The sequence below is a fragment of the Orycteropus afer genome, unplaced genomic scaffold, assembly GCF_000298275.1.
Source record: "Orycteropus afer afer isolate SDZICR_OR568_19922 unplaced genomic scaffold, OryAfe1.0 scaffold00007, whole genome shotgun sequence".
In the NCBI taxonomy this organism is placed as follows: Eukaryota; Metazoa; Chordata; class Mammalia; order Tubulidentata; family Orycteropodidae; genus Orycteropus; species Orycteropus afer.
Window position 1 is genome coordinate 15,548,766 of NW_006921594.1, and position 15,871 is coordinate 15,564,636.

Below are 15,871 nucleotides of genomic sequence, written 5' to 3' on the forward strand. Positions count from 1 at the left end.
GCTGGGTTTTAAACACCAGAGGCTCAGCCTCAAAACTCACGTCTACATGTCACCACAGTAGGACAAACTGACAGACAAGTTTGTCCTGCTGTTGGAGAACTCTCGTATCCCCCCCACCTGGGTCCCTGTGGCTGACTGTTCCTCTGTCTGGCTTCCTGTCTTTTAATCCCCAGGTCCAGCTTTACTATCCACTAACTACATGATTCTGGGCTAGTAAGGTCTCTGAGCTTCTGTTTTCTCCTCTGTGGGATGGGGTGATAACTATAGCACTACCTCTTATTGTTGTTACAAGGATTAAATGGACTAGTAAATACAAAGTCATTAGCACTGCATAAATAACTGTTGCACTTGAGTTGATTCTGACTTACAGCTACCCTGTAGGGTAGAGTAGAATTGCCCAAAGGGTTTGCAAGGCTGTGATTTTTACAGAAGTGAACTGACACATCTTTTTCCTGTGGAGCGACTGGTGGGTTGGAACTACTGACCTTTCGGTTAGTAGACAAGTGCTTAACCACTGAGACACCAGGGCTTCTTGCACTATGTAAAGTTTGCCACTAATTATTTGTTCTATTATTTCTTACATAACAAGTTGAAATTTTTGTCGGTGGCTGTCACGGTTTGAATTTTGTCCCCCACAATTATGTACCAACTTGGTTAGGCCAAGATTCTCAGTAGTTTGACAGTCATATAATGATGTAATCACCCCCATGATGTGATCTGATGTGTTTCAGCCAAACAGATATAAGAGGATTAGGGTGAGATGTAACACCCTTACTCAGGTCACAGTCCTGATCAGATGTAAGGGGAGCTTCCCTGGGGTGTGGCCTGGATCACCTTTTATCTCACAAGAGATAAAAGAAGAGAGAAGTGAGCAGAGGAGGGACCTGACCAAACTAAGGAAGAAGAGCCAAGAGAAGAGCAGATCCTTTGGACCCAAGGTACATGTACTGAGAACCTCCTAGACCCAAGGGAAGATTGAAGTCACGACACATGGAGATCTCCAAGGAATGCCAGGCCTACAAACGTTCAAAGAGGACGAGGACCTTCCTCCAGCATTGACAGAGAAAGAAAGCCTTCTCCTAGAGTTGGCACTCTGAGTTTGGACTTCTAGCCTTCTAAACGGAGAGAGAATACATTTCTCTGTGTTAAAGCCATCTACTTGTAGTATTTTTGTTATAGCAGCATGAAATAACTAAGACAGAATTTGGTACTGGGAGTAAGGTGCTGTTCTAACAGACACCTAAAATGTGGAAGCAGTTTTGGAATTGGGTAATGCTTAGAGGCTGAAAGAGTTTTAAGGTACCTAATAGTAAAAGCCTAGGTTGCTTTGAAAAGACTGTTGGTGGAGTTACAGGCATCAAAGGCAATTCTAATGAGGGCTCAGAAGGAATTGAAGAAAGCTGTAACACTGAAAATGACACAGATGGCAAGAAGCAGTGGCAGAAAAATGGTAGCAGCAGAACCAAGAGACCAGGGTGATATGGTGCAAGAGCAGACTCACTAAGCGAAAGAGCTGAGTGCCTATGGGCAGGAGCCTTCCCAGGAGTGATATGTCCCAGCCTCTGGACATATCAGTATAGCTACAGAGCTCTGTAACACTTGCTTGAGCAGGGCAGAGGCTGGGACAGGTCAAGAAGCCCAAGGGGCTGAGGGTTTGAGAGGCCAAGGAGCCAGGAAGCAGAAACTGAAGAGATAAGGAACATGGGAAGTAGAGCTGCTTCAGTTTCAAAGTGTAGGGCCACAACCTCAGGGGTTTCAAAGAGTGGAACCACAGCCTACTGCGTCTCAAAGTGTGAGGCTACAGACTAGTAGGTTTCGAAGAGTCAGAATGGACAGTCTCTTTAACAAATGGTGTTGGCAAAACTGGGTATCAATTTTCAGAAAAATGAAACAAGATCCACACCTCACACCATGCACAAAAATGAACTCAAGATGGATTGAAGACCTAAATGTAAAACCTAAAATTATAAAGTTCATCAAAGAAAAATTAGGAGCAAATTTAGAGGTCTTGATTTAGCACATAAATAGATTATCAAACATAACAAAAAATACACAAGCAGCAGAAGATAAACTAGATGATTGGGACATTCTGAAAATGAAATCTTTATGTGCATCAAAATACTTTTCCAAAAGAGTAGAGAGAGAACTTACATATTGGGAAAAATATTTGGCAATGCCATATCCTACAAGGGTCTTATCTGTAAAATTTATAAGAAAACTGCAACACCTCAACATCAAAAAAGATAAAAAATAGAATTAAAAAATGGGCGAGGACATGAACAGACATTTCACCAAAGAAGATATTCAGGAGGTCAACAAAATGAAGAACTGCTCACCATCATTAGCCATTAGGAGATGCAAATCAAAACAGCAATGAGATATCATTTCACCCCAACAATAATAGAGAAGTTCAACAAGCAGAAAACAACAAATGCTGGTGAGGGTGTGGAGGTATTGGAACTCTCATATGCTCCTGGTGGGACTGTAAACTGGTACAAGCATTGTGGAAAATGTTATGGCACCTCCTTAAAAGTTGGAAATAGAAATACCATTTGATCCATCAATCCCACTACTAGGTATATATCCTAAAGAAGCAAGAGCTGGGACATGAATAGATATGTGTACACCCATGTTCATTGCAGCTCTGTTCACAATTGCAAAGAGATGAAAACAACCTAAGCGCCCATCAACAAATGAATGGATAACCAAACTATGGTACATACACACAATGGAATATTATGAAACATTAAAGAATAATGGAGAATCTGTGAAACACCCCTTAATGTGGATGAACTTGGAGGACATCATGCTGAGTGAAATGACTCAATCACAGAAGGACAAATATTGTATGAGTTTGCTATTATAAAAAGTCAAGGAGAGATATAGCAGTAATCTTTCTTTGTTGGTTAGCCATTCTACTCTGACCTATAGGGTTGCTATGAGTTGGAATCAACTTGATGGCAATGAGTTTTATCCCTATTTTTACATATGAGGAATATATATAATATTTCTATACAACCAGCCCCTGAGGTTCTCTCCTGAGTATAGAAGTAGCAGTGAATCACAGAGAACAATGCACTGTAACAAGGAATTTTTTTTTTTTCCGCTAACAATTTGTCCATCATCATAAAGAGAACTGAAAGTTAAACTTCCAGCATATACTACTAGGTAGGGCAATTTAACTTCTAGCAGGAAGGGCAGTTTGAGACCTAATGACTTGGACACTGGAATCAGAGTCCCTACTCTGCCTATGCTGAGGTATGTGACTTTGGTAAGTTCCTTAACCTCTCTGAGCCTTAGTTTCCTGTATTGTAAAATAGGGCTAATCATACTCACAGGGTTTTTTGGGGCGAGGGTTAACTGATCTAAAACACAATGTGGCAAATTCTATTTTCCAAAAGTGGCTGCACCAATATATATATATATATATATAAATCACATTATATATGCCCTTATTACCATGTGCTATGAGAGTGGGGTCTGAGTTCCCTTCCCTTGAAAGGAATCTAGGCAGATCTTTGTACTGCATCAACCAATGGAATGTGGCTGAAGTAATGCTGCATGATTTTTGGGACTAGGTCATAAAAGGCAATAGGGTTTTCACTGGTTCTCTGTCTTGAGACGGTTGCCCTTTGGTCCTAGGTGCCATGTTGTGAGGAAGCCCAAGCCACATTGTGAGGGCACATGTGGGTATTCCAGCTGGCCTTCAGTTAAAAGCCAGCATCAATTATTAGACATGTAAGTAAAGAAGTTTTCAGATGATTCCAGCTTCTGGCCTTCAAGTTTACTGGTTGAAGTCCAAGACATCCTAGAGCAGAAATAAGCCATCCTCACTGGCTGAATTCTTGGTCCACAGAAACCACGAAATAATAAGTGAATGTTGTTGTTTTATGCCACAAAATTTTGGGGTAATTTGTTATGTAGCAGTAGATAAATAATACACAAAATAATTTCCCCATACAGTATGTGAAAATAGGTGACTAATATGTTTTGGGTTCTAAGTTTTTAAAAAGTATGTGCCTCATATAGTCCACAAAGACAATGTTCTACATCCTACTATGATGAGTAGCAACTGGGATCTTAAAAGCTTGGGGGCAGCCACCTAAGGTGCAACTATTGATCTTTTCCTGTCTGGAGCAAAGAAGAGTGAAGAAAATCAAAGACACCTGAACTATTTGAACAATTAGTTTAGAGAACTAATGGAGCAAAGGAACGTTTGCCTCCATGACTCTGAGACCAGAGGAAATAGATGGACCTGGCTACCATTACTGATTGCTCTGAAAGAGATCACTTTAGAAGGTCCTGGATGGAATGGGAAAAAAAATGTGGAACAAAAGTCACAAGCATAAAAAAGACCAAGCTTACTGGTCGGATAGAGACTGACCCCTGAGACTGGCTCTTGGTCACCCTTCAGGCCGGGAACTGAACTAATCCAATGGTTCAACTTTCAGCTAAACAATAGGCAGGTCTACAAAGTGAAAGGGAACAGCAGCAGATGGCTTTTTGGAGGGCCAGAACTGGTAGGGAAGGCTCGGATGTGGTGGCTTGTGTGTTGCTGTGAGACTGGAGGCTGTGCCATCAGTGTTTCACATGCCAACAGGGTTACCATGGTGGACAGGTTTTAACAGTGCTTCCAGCCTAAGACAGACTCAGAAGAAGGAAGAGGCCATCCATTTCTCAAAGAATTGGCAAGTGAAAACCTTATGAATAGCGGTGAAACACTGTCTGATACATTACTGAAAAATAGCCCTGAAACATTGTTGGATATAGTGCCAGAGGATGAGCCCCTCAGGTTGGAAGGCACTCAAGACATGACTAGGAAAGAGCTGCCTCCTCAGAATAGAGATGACCTGAATGATGTGGATGGAGTAAAGCTGTCAGGACCTCCTTTTGCTGATGTGGCACAACTCAAGATAAGAAGAAACAGCTGCAAATATCCATTAATAATCTGAACATGGAATGTACAAAGTATGAATCTAGGAAAATTGGAAGTTGTCAAAAATGAAATGAAATACATAAAGATCGATATCCTAGGCATTAGTGAGCTGAAATGGACTGGTTTTGGCCATTTTGAATCAGACAACTGTATGATCTACTATGCTGGGAATGACAAATTGAAGAAGAATCATGTGGCATTCACCTTCACAGAGAATGATTCAAGACCTATCCTGAAGTTTAATGCTGTCAGTGACAGGATAATATTCATACACCTATGAGGAAGACCAGTTAATATTACTATTATTCAAATTTATGCACCAACCACCAAAACCAAAGATGAGGAAATTGAAGATTTTTATCAATTTGACCAAACATGCAATCAAGATGTGTTAATTATCACTGGTGACAGGAATGCAAAATTTGGAAACAAAGAAGAATCTTGGTCTTGGTGATAGAAATGACGCTAGAGATCGTATGGTAGAATTTTGCAAGACCAACAACTTATTCATTGCAAATACCTTTTTTCAGCAACACAAACAGTGGCTATACACGTGGATTTCACCAGAGTACACAGGAAAAAGATTGACTACATCTGTGGCAAGTGGTGATGGAGAAGCTCAGTATCTTCAGCCAAGACAAGGCCAGGAGCTGATTGTGGAACAGACCACCAACTGTTCATATGCAAGTTCAAGTTGAAGTTGAAGACAATTAAAACAAGTTCATGAGAGCCAAAATATGACCTTGATTATATCCCTCCTGAATTTAGAGACCGTCTAAAGAATAGATTTGATTCATTGAACACCAATGACCGAAAACCAGAATTGTGGGATGACATCAAGAACATCATCCATGAAGAGAGCACAAGGTCATTCAAAAGACAGGAAAGGAAGAAAAGACCAAAATAGATGTCACTAGAGACTCTGAAACTTGCCCTTGAATGAAAAGTAGCTAAAACAAATGGAAGAAATGACAAGATAAAAGAGCTGAAAAGAAGATTTCAAAGAGCAGCTTGAGAAGACAAAGTCAATTATTGTAATGAAATGTGCAAAGACATGGAGTTAGAAAACCAAAAGGGAAGAACATTTCTTAAGCTGAGAGAACTGAGGAAAAAATTTAAGCCTTGAATTGCAATATTGAAAGACTCCATGGGCAATATGTTGAATGATGCAGGAAACATCAAAAAAAAGGATGGAATACACAGAGTCACTATATCGAAAGAATTGGTAGATGATCATCCATTTCAGGAGGTCACATATGATCAAGAACCAATGGTGCTGAAGGAAGAAGTCAAAGCTGCACTGAAGGAATTGGCAAAAAACAGGCTCCAGGAATTGGCAGAATACCTATTGAGATGTTTCAACAAACAGATGCCCCACTGGAGGCACTCACTCAGATATGCCAAGAGATTTGGAAGACAGCTACTTGGCCAACTGACTGGAAGAGATCCATATTTGTATCCATTCCAAAGAAAGGTGATCCCACAGAATGTGGAAATTATTGAACAGAATCATTGATATCACATGAAATAAAATCTTACCGAAGATAATTCAAAAATGGATGCAGCACTATATTGACAGAGAACCTCCAGAAATGCAAGCAGGATTCAGAAGGGGATGTGGAGTGAGGAATATCATAGCAGATGTCAGATGGAACTTGGCTGAAAGCAAAGAATATCAGAAAGATGTTTACTTGTGTGGATCATAACAAATTATGGATAACTTTGAGAAGAATGGGAATTCCAGAACACTTAATTGTACTCATGAGGAACCTGTATATAGACCAGGAGGCTGTCGTTCAAACACAAGGGGACACTGCATGGTTTAAAATCAGGAAGAGTGTGTCAGAGTTGTATCCTTTCACCATACTTATTCAATCTATATGCTGAGCAATTAATCTGGGAAGCTGGACTATATGAAGAACGTGGCATCAGGATTGGAGGAAGGCTTGTTAACAACTTGCAATATGCAGGTGACACAACTTTGCTTGCTGAAAGTGAGAATGACTTAGAGCACTTACTGATGAAAATTAAAGACTACAGTCTACAATAAGGATTACACCTCAACATAAAGAAAACAAAAATCCTCACAACTGGACCAATAAGCAGCATCATGTTAGATTGAGAAAAGATTGAAGTTGTCAAAGACTTCCTATTACTTGGTTCTACAATCAGTGCCAATGGAAGCAGCAGTCAAGACATCAAAAGACGTATCGCATTGAGCAAATCTGCTGCAAAAGACCTCTTTCAAGTGCTGAAGAGCAAAGGTACGTCCTTGAAGACTAGGATGCGTCTAACCCAACCCATGGTATTTTCAATTGCCTCATATGCATGTGAGAGCTGGACAATGAATAAGGAAGATTGAAGAAGAGTTGATGCTTTTGAGTTGTGGTGCTGGCAGAGAATGCTGAAAGTACCACAGACTGCTAAAAGATCTAACAAATCTGTCCTGGAAGAAGTGCACTCAGAATGCTTCTTGGAAGCGAGAATGGCCAGACATTGTTTCACCTACTTTGGTCATGTTGTCAGAAGAGATCATTCTCTGGAGAAGGATGTCATGCTTGGGAAAGTGGAGGGTCAGGGAAAGAGGGGAAAGCCCTCAATGAGATGGATAGACACGGTGGCTGCAGCGATGGGCTCAGGTATAGTAGGGATAGTGAGGCTGGCACAGTACTGGGCAGTGTTTCGTTCTGTTGTACATTGAGTCAGAGACAACTCGAAGGCACATAAGAACAACAAACAAAGTGAACAATGACACTAGGGAGATATGCACTCCTTAGAACAATCAACTGATGGAGATCAAAAGGGCAGCATTTGCCCAAGGACAAAGTTCAGATGGCAGGGAAGGGTTAGCAAGGAAGGAGGAATAGGAATGGGAAACAGGGAGGAAAGGGGATGTTACATTGTGGGGTTTACAATCAAAGACATGAAACCAAGTGTGTATAAATTGTTGAATAGAAAACTGACTAGCTCTGTAAAGCTTCACCCAAATCACAATAAAAAGGTAAAAAAACAAAAGCGATAAACAGACTCTAAAAAGGGAAAAAAATGTGCCTCATTATAAGATATTTTCAAAAAACTGCATCAAAACTTTGGTTCTTTCTAAGCTGAACTCTGATTGGGTTTTGGAGAAGGAGCTTTGATTTTGTTTTTTCCTCTCTCCTTCCATATGGAAGATTACTTCGCAGACTATAAAACATTTAAGAGCAGACTTTTAGTTCTCAATCTGCTGAGTGATCTCATAGACTTCCAGTTCTTCCCTGGGGGTTCGAGCCACAGCTGTGTCTGGATCTGACTTATTTTTGTGTCACTAAGCCATTTTGTGTCATTTAAGCCATTTCTCAGCACTAATCAATAGGCATAGAGGCTGTCCATATCCTACACACAAGTTAAATTAAATCAGTGTACTTTCTCAGATTTTCCTTCTTTTAAAAGCATAACCTTGAGTCACTAGGCCAAGACAGCCCTAGGAAAAAAGGGCTCAGGTTGTAGTCAAAAAGGAATTGTCCAAGTTCTGATACAGGATTCTGAAGTGTAATTTCTCTTTTCCTTCCTCTGTCAGTCGGAAAGAAGATAACACAACAAAGGTATGTGGGTGTGTTTATATGGGATGGGGGAGTTCAGAAGGCCTCTTCTGAGCTCCTGTTGCACTCTGGTTACTATTCCTGGCCCTATAAGGATAATGTGAGGTTTTAAACAACATTGCTGAGTCTCAGGTGTCCCCTGAAGGTGCCCTGAGGCTGTTCAACCTGTCTATGTGTGTAGGTGAGGGTAAAAGGAGTGAGGAAGAGGAATGTATAGACAGGGCTCTGGTCCTGCCTATTTTTATCTTTTTAAAATCCCAGGCTTTCATGTAACATTTCTTTTCCTTCCTTTTTTTTTTTGGGTGGATGTCAGTCCTTTATAATAATTTGCTCAGAAATACCAAACAAATACTTAGTAACTCTATGTGTCAGTTTCCTCATTAATTATTGTTATCGTTAGGTGCCTTTGAGTTGATTCTGACTCATGTTGTCATGTGCGGTGGAGTTGCATCCGACTCATAGCGACCACTCCTTGGGGTTCCGAGGCAGTATCACTACGGAAGTAGATTGCCCAACCGTCCTTCTGAGGAGTGGCTGGTGGGTTTGAACCGCCAGCCTTCTGGTTAGCAGTCATGTGCCTTAGACACTACACTACCAGAGACTCTGACTCATAGCAGCCTCATAAACAACAGAACGAAACACTGTCTGGTCCTGTATCCTCCTCACAACCCTTGAGCCCACAGTTGCAGTCGCTGTCTCCATCCATCTTGTTGAGGGCCTTCCTCTTTTTCACTCATCCTCTGCTTTACCAAGCATGACGTCCTTCTCCAGGGGCTGGTCCCTCCTGATAACATGTCCAAAGTCTGTAAGACGTATTTTTACCATCCCCCCTTCTAAGAAACATTCTGGCTGTACTTCTCATGTAACATTTCTTTTGAAGAAAAGTGTCCTGTACTTAAAAAATAAGTGAAAATCACCCTTTTAGGCCAATTTTATGTATAAGTGCTTTCAGGCTTCCCAAGCTGTAACATCGAACACACGAGGCTCAACAATCTGTGGCTTAAGAGGATCTCAGCCTTCCTCATTTGTGCTTTAAAAATTCAGTATTTAAGCTTAAATAATTTTCTTTATCTGTATGAGGCATGTGAGGCTACCTTGTATGTTGTGTACAAGAAACAGTTCTCTCTCTATATTTGCAAATATAAATTCTCAATTCAAAATACGAGACTGCATTGTTTTTGAGGGTAAATAAGCCAGTGGACCTACAGAAACGCACTGTGGAGTGTTGACTTTTGCAAGGAATTTACCACTAGATGGCAGTACACATCAATGTTTAAAAATCCCGCTGCTTCTGGCGTCTGCATGGTAAATTAAGCCCTAGCAAAGCACCTTCATCATTTTTGACATGATCAGGGCAACTGTATTTAATTCAGAGTGGATTTTAATCACTTGAGAGAGGATTCACAAACTCTGTTCAAGTAGAAGAACTGGGAAATGTGAAAGTTTTTGTTTAAGGGAAAACACTTCCAAAACTTTAGACATTCCTTCTTTGTTGGAAACTTTATAACCAGCAAGAGAACTTCACAACCACGTACTACCAGTATTCTTTTGGTTCTCCAACTTGGTTTAGTTAAAAATCAGCTTTTAATTCATAATTACAAATGTAGTCAGTTGCCAATTTACTCCTTGAGAAAGTTCTGTTCATTAAAGCCAGAGAAAAACCCAATATGTAAATAATTCGGGAAGCTAGGTCTGACCCACAGGTTAATTTGACATCTGAGGCCCTGGGCCTATTGACTGGTGGCTGAGATAATGGGATCAATCTATCTATTAAAACGGAATCCCCAGCCTTTTGTTTGAGAGTGTGGACTTTGAGGGCAGTGAGAGATGGGGTAAACGCATTTGCTTTTCATAGTTCTCCAAGGTTTGGCTCTCATCATATGAATTTTAATGATCTAACTGGCTTCTTGCCTAGATGAGAGAATTAATGCTCTATTTCAGCAAAGGTTGTGCGGTTGTCCCTGGATCCTAGATGTTCTTGAGAACAGCAAATGGACTTAGAAATGGGTTCTTTTTTTTTTTCCTATCTCTGTCATATGTAATTATTAGTCTTTTCTAGAAGAGTCACAGGGAACCAGCATCAAAGAAATGAAATCTAGCTAATCTCTCTAAACACTGAAGTTTGAGGACACGACTTTTGAAAGACAAACATACGCTGATTTCCATGCAGAGATCTGAGGCTGTCTTTCTACAATGAATGCCTTGTGAACACAGTTGTACCAAGAGCCAAATGCATTTGAAAGCCATTGTCAAGGCAAGGAGTCAGATGTCTGGGGTCAAGACCTTCTCCTGAGACCTATGGGCAAATCATTTGGTGTCTCTGAGCCTCAGATACCTCATGTGTAAAATGGGCATATTAGTACTCCACACAGGTGTTGTGAGGCGCAAAAGAAATAATGGACATGGAAGTATGGTAACTGTTTGGTACTATTCAAATATTGGCCATTCTTGCTTTTATCATATCAATCTATTCAACCCCATTGTCCTCACAACCACCCAATAAATGATCGCCACCCCTCCCATGCCAAATCTTCTAATAATGAAGACTGGCAACCCAAACATCATCTTTCTTTTCCCCCTGTCCCATATCTGATCAGCCTTCACCTCTTATTCTCCACTTCCACTACTGGAAAATTCTTCTAATTGTACTTTCTACTTCTAATCTAAACTTACTTGACTCTATCTGGCCCACTGTTGAAGAATTAATCCTCTTAAAAACCATACTTTGATTATACCTTTCCCTTAGTAAAAAACTTTTCAATAATTTTCCATTGCCTGAAGAATAAAAACAAACTTCAGTAGCTGAAGTAAAAAATGCCACTACCTAAATTACACCACCTGACACAGAAGTCACACATGGTAACCAAAACAAAAGGACTTGCTAACAATTTCTGTTGCCCACACTCCCAATCTAGGATTCAGAAGAGTGTGTGGGACAACGGATATCATTGCTGATGCCAGATGGATCTTGGCTGAAAGCAAAGAATACCAGAAAGATGTTTACCTGTGTTTTATTGACTATGCAAAGGCATTTGATTGTGTGAATCATAACAAATTATGGATAATATTGTGAAGAATGGAAATTCCAGAATGTTTAATTGTGCTCATGAGGAACCTGTACCCAGGCCAGGAGGCTGTCATTCACATAGAACAAGGGGATGCTGCATGGTTTAAAGTCAGGAAAGATGTGTGCCAGGGTTGTATCCTTTCACCATATTTATTCAGTCTGTATGCTGAGCAAATAATCTGGACTACATGAAGAAGAATGTGGCATCAGGATTGGAGGAGGACTCATTAACAACCTGAGATATGCATAAGACACAAACTTGCTTGCTGAAAGGGAAGAAGACTTGAAGCACTTACTGATGAAGATCAAAGATTATAGCCTTCAGTATGGATTACACTTCAACATAAAGAAAACAGAAATCCTCTCAAATGGACCAATGAGCCACATCATGATAAATGGAGAAAAGAAAGAAGTTGTCAGGAATTTCAACCGCCATGGAAGCACCAGTCAAGATACCAAATGAGGTATTGGGCAAATATGCTGCAAAAGACCTCTTTAAAGTGTTAAAGAGCAAGGATATTACTTTGAAGACTAAGGTGCACCTGAACCAAGCCATGGTATTATCAATAGCCAGGTATGCGTGTGAAAGCTGGGCAATGAGTAAGGAGGACCGAAGAAGAATCGGTGCATGTGAATTGTGGTTTTGGCAAAGAATATTGAATGTAGCATGGACTGCTAGAAGAACAAACCTGTCTTGGAGGAAGTACAGCTGGATGCTCCTTAGAAATGAGAATGGCCAGAGTTCATCTCTCATACTTTGGTCATGTTTTCAGAAGGGATCAGTCCCTGGAGAGGGATATCATGCTAAGTAAAGTAGACGGTTGGCGGACAAAGAAGAAAACCCTCAATGAGATGGGTTGACATGGTGGCTGTGATGATGGGCTCAAGTGTGGCAATGAGGATGGTGCAGGACTTGGCAGAGTTTTACTCTGTTGCGCATAGGGTCGCTATGGGTCCAACCCGACTCGAGAGCACCTAACAACACCAACATATACCTAAGAATAGAATTATCGGGGCATAGTCTATGCAAATGCTCAATTTTACAAGGTAATGCCAAATTGTTTTTCAAAGTGTTTGTACCGATTTTCAATCCCATTGCTCTGTAACCTAACAGATTTAATTTATGCCAGCCGAATGAGTAGTACTCTCATTGTGCATTTAATTTGCATTTCCATGATTACTAATCAAGTTGAGTATCTTTTCATATGTTTGTAATTTGTGTTTCCTCTTCTATTCAATTCCTGTACATATTTTTTGCTCATTTTTCTATTTTTTTTTTTCAGGTTGTCTTTTAAAAGTCTTGATTTTTATGAATTCTCTATATATTCTGGATTCATATCCTTTATCAGTAAAATAGATTGCAAAGATCTCCCAATTTGTGCCTTTTCTTAGATAAACAGAAGTGTCTCATTTTCATGTAATTGAACTGATCAATTATTTCCTTTATGATTTTTGTATGTTGTTTAAGAAATCCTTCCCTTTTCTGAGTTTGTCTATATTTTCTTCTCAAAGTTAGAGTTTTGCCTTCCACAGTTAGGTCTCTCATTCACCTGGAGTAGATTTTATGTATAATGTGAGTCAAAGAACTAATTTCTTTTTTTTTTCCATATGGCCAACTGTGAAGAAACGTGAAGGGTCTGAGATTTTACCCTACTTGTTAGCTAACAGTAAGGCATTTGGCTGCTAACCCAAATGTCAGCGGTTCAAAACTACCAGCTGCTCTGTGGGAGGAAGATGAGGCAATCTACTTCTGTAAAGATTTGTTGTTGTTGTTATGTGCCATCAAGTCGGCCCGACTCATAGCGACCCCTCCTTGGGTTTCCGAGGCAGTATCACTACGGAAGTAGGATTGCCCAACCTTCCTTCCGAGGAGTGGCTGGTGGGTTTGAACTGCCTGCCGTCTGGTTAGCAGGCAAGTGTCTTAGCCACTATGCTACCAGAGCTGTAAAGATTTATAGCCTTGGAAACCTAATAGGGGTTGCTGGTAGCATAGTGCCTAAGGCTTTTGACTGCTAATCAGAAGGCTGGCAGTTCAAACTCACCAGCCACTCCTTGGAAGGAAGGTTGGGCAATCTACTTCTGTAGTGATACTGCCTTGGAAACCCAAGGAGGGGTCGCTGAGTCGGGTCCGACTCAATGGCACATAACAACAACAACATGAGTCAGAATTGACTCGATGGCAGTAGGTTTTGGAAACTAACAAGTTAGCCTGCCAAGTATCATGGATGCTGATTCAAGACAAAGGATTTTATTACTTATGGCACAGCAAGGAGCATGAGCATCATGTTGGTTCCTCTTGTCCTAATTCCCAGAGGGCTATGTGAAGAGGGGCCAGATAATCCTTGCACTGCAGTGGGTGGCAGAACCAGCCCAGTGAGGGGCCCTGAATTTAGAGAACCTGAATCTTAGTAATGGGCAATAAGCCTGACTTACCTTTGTCCCAGAGGGAGATGTAAAGATAAACATAACTATCAGTAAACCAACCTGCCCTTTGCTTGGAGGGACAATCTGTCTCTGTCTTCCTAGGCTGTTTGTTTGCTACACAAACATCCTTGAAAAGATAAGCAAACAAACAAACAAAAACCCCACTGGCCTTGAGTCCATTCCAATGCCTAGTGACTATATTGGACAGAGTAGAACTGTCCCATAGGGCTTTTCTTTCTTTTCTTAAAAAAAACCAAAATAGACGTTTATTTTCTGTCAAGCTTATTTCCATTTTCTAAGAGACTGTAAAAGAACAGCTTAAGACCACTGAGTGGTTGTTCCTACTCATCCGTGGTCTGAGCAGTAGAGGCTGCAGACCAGTCTTCAGTTGCAGGCTGAGTGCTCTAGTCTTCAGTAGGTAACTGCTGAATAGGCACAGAGTGCACCTGCACACCTCAGACCAGTCTGCGACCTCTGGCTGAACAGCAGTAAGTTCAAGAGTGGGTCCATGCACCCTGCACTTCTTCCTTGGTCACAGCCTTTTCGGCAGTGGCCCATTCTTTCCTTTCGATCTCTTCCAGAACTCTGTAGAAACAGAGATCAGACGTGACCTTTCACAGGTGATCCCTAGGAGATGGTGCCATACATGTGCAGTATTTCCTGGGCTAGTGTCACCCACATCAGACCCACCAAATGAGTGAGCTCCTTTGTTGCATGAGATGGCAATGCCCACACAGTGCAGAGGGGAATCTGGGAGAGGCTAGTGGTCAGCTCTGGCATCAATAACCCCCAGGAGACCTGTCTCCCAGAAGGCTGCCTGGATCTGGTTAGTGATAGTTCCAGGAACGAACGAAGTGCCTAGCAATAGGAGTGGCTCTAGCAGCAGCAGCGAACTCAGCACAGCCTGCTGGTCAGTATTCCTAGAGGATATGAGCTGGGTTTTCAATGGCAGCAATGGCCTGAGCTGCACAGAAGCTTCTCCCAGGTCCTCTTCAGGTTTATGATGTAGATATTATCACTTTCTCTTTTGTAGATGAACTGTTCCACTTGGAATATTTGCACTTGGTGCTACCTAAGTGGGTTCCTGCCTCAAGGAATTTGAGAATATCCTCCCCCTTCATCTGCAGGACATCAAGGGCTCCAGACATTGTGGAAATTCCCCCTTTAAGTTACCAAGGGAACTCAGGACCATGCTTATGGATCTCTTTCTTGGTAGTGTGGAAAAATGCCCCATAGGGTTTCCAAGGCTATAATCTTTACAAAAGCAAACTGCCATATCTTTCTCCTGTGGAAAGGCTGGTGGGTTCAAACCACCGTCCTTTCAGTTAGCAGATGAGTGCTTAACCCCTGTGCCACCAGGCCTCCTTCTTGAAAAGATAGCCTGGAATAAAGGCAACCAGTGCCTCAGCTCACAAGATGTGCAGAAACACAAGAGGCTCGTGCACAAATGTCTCTCAATGACAATCAGTTGTTTTAGTGTCATTTTTCCCACTGATCTATCATGCCACATCTTCATATCTCAATTTCCACAATATCTCTGACATGATTCTAGACTTTCAATTTATTTAATTGTTTTATTTGCTTATTTTGATTACTATGGTTTTATGATAAGTCTATATCTGGTCAGCCTTGTTCATTTTCAGGAGTATCTTTAGTTATTCTTGGCATCTGGATCCTTCATTAAGATTTTAGTCAGCCAAGTTCCTCAAAAACTCCTGATGGAACTTTGAATGATATTTCATTGATAGTATAGAACAATTTGGGGAGAATCAGCATCTTAATGACATTGACATTTTTCATCTATACGGTACATCTCTACATTTTAAAATTTCTCTCATCCCTTTCAATGAAGTTTTGTCATTT

At 41.0% G+C, this 15,871-nt stretch overlaps 1 pseudogene; it reads right to left on the reverse strand.

Annotated features, from left to right (window-relative positions):
* Nucleotides 1-14,326: 14,326 nt before the first annotated feature.
* Nucleotides 14,327-15,156, reverse strand: LOC122150264 (annotated as a pseudogene).
* Nucleotides 15,157-15,871: the final 715 nt, after the last annotated feature.